At 56.7% G+C, this 1,704-nt stretch overlaps 1 pseudogene; it reads right to left on the reverse strand.

Moving 5' to 3' along the window:
* Positions 1 to 602: 602 nt before the first annotated feature.
* On the reverse strand, positions 603 to 1,498 carry LOC112313272 (mitochondrial glutathione transporter SLC25A39-like; annotated as a pseudogene).
* Between the last annotated feature and the right edge of the window lie 206 nt (positions 1,499 to 1,704).

The following is a 1,704-nucleotide window of genomic DNA, read 5'->3' on the forward strand; positions in this document are numbered from 1 at the left end:
ACATGCATTCCTTCTTGCCATAGAATACTACATATTCCCAGATTCAGAGGATTAGGATGTAGACATGTTCGGGGGTGGTACCTTATTCTGTGTACCATGAGATGATAGAAGACAGTGATCATAAGCACTTGAGCCTTCTTCCAGGTCCTCACAGAGTTGAGGAACAGTGACCCTCACATAGAAAAAGATACACATGTTTTTCATTTAAACATTCCTACATCTACTTGTGATGAATCTACTTAAATGTTTCTCTTGAGGTTTTTTTTTTTTTTTTTGAGAGTTCATCATCTTTACACTCAAGGAATAACAGGGGCAGGCCTGCCTACAGCACACACACAGGGGTGTAGACAAGAGGGGGGCAGGTAACAGATTTGGTCTTGAACTTGAAAGGGGAGGGCGGGAAAGTGATGATCCCTGGGGCTTGGGGTGAAGACCAGCAGGAAGAAGGCTGTCCGAGGCAAACGTGGGTGTGCCCAAAGGAGTGAGGGGCTACCCCTGGGGCTCAGAGTTGAGAGGGAAGAAATATGAGGCCCCTCACCTGAGGACAAGGCACTTGGCTCAGTCTCCTCCCACCCCACCCCGTCCGTACAGGAGATGGCCCCCACTCCCTGGCTCCTCTCACGGGCCCAGAGGCTGCTCCAGGTTGAGCCTCCGAAAGAAGCTTTTGCCCAGCTCGTAGGTGCTGATCACGATGGCACAGGATGGGGCGGCCTTGATGATCCTCGGGAGGAAGCCTGCGAAGAGTCCCCTGGTGCCAGACTGAGCCCGGATCCTCCGCAGCAGCAGCCAGGTGGAGTCAGCGCGTGGGGGCGACACTCTCACTGCCTCCACCGCTCCCAGCGCAACCTGGCGTTGAGTCTTCGCCACATCAAAGGGTAGAGTCAGGATGGCTGCCACCGTCCCGGAGATGCCGCCAGCCACAAAGCTGATGCCCACTGACGTCTGGTCCTTTGGCCTGAGCCCACTCAGCCAGCTCTTCATCAGCTCATAGTTGAACCAATACAAGGCTGAAAGGGCACATCCCGAAGAGCGGTGGGGCCCCAGCCCAGCCACATTGAGCGCCAGCCACCCTGAGCCATGGCGGCTCGGACACGTGCACCCAACTCCCGGTTGACACATGCTGAGCCTGTAGCTTCGTCCGTACCAGCTCCAGGGGGCTGATCACAGTCACGGTGCCCAAGCGGGCCAGAGCCCCAGCCACCATGGGCGCATAGAAGTCAGAGGTGAGGGCTCGACTACACAGGAAGGCCTTGAGATGGTTGTAGGCAGTGAAGTAGATGGCGGTGGCTGGCACAGTCATCACCAGGGTGGCGGGGAGGCCGCTCCACAGGGTCCTGGTGCCCTCGTGCTTCACAATCTTCACAAAGGCGTCCATGGTGCCAGTGAAGCGGGTGGGGTCCTGAAACCAGGTGGCGCGGCGGGTGCCATTTGGGCACAAATACAAAGGCTCCAGCACTCCATTGCAGTACAGGAGGCATTTCCCTGTGGATCGGAGAGAGGAGGGCAATTTTGTGTAAGAGAGGCTCCAGAATTTGGTAGGAGGAGTCAGGTAGGAGGCGTCAGCTCGCTGGGCACTGAGGGGCGTTGAGATTGCAGACGAACCTTCACCACGTCCAGTGGGGTCATGAAGAGAGAGGTGACCACAGCCCCAGCACCCGAGGCCACCATTTGTTGGAGGGGGCTAATGCCCCCAGGCTCCAATTC

The sequence above is a fragment of the Desmodus rotundus genome, chromosome X, assembly GCF_022682495.2.
Source record: "Desmodus rotundus isolate HL8 chromosome X, HLdesRot8A.1, whole genome shotgun sequence".
In the NCBI taxonomy this organism is placed as follows: Eukaryota; Metazoa; Chordata; class Mammalia; order Chiroptera; family Phyllostomidae; genus Desmodus; species Desmodus rotundus.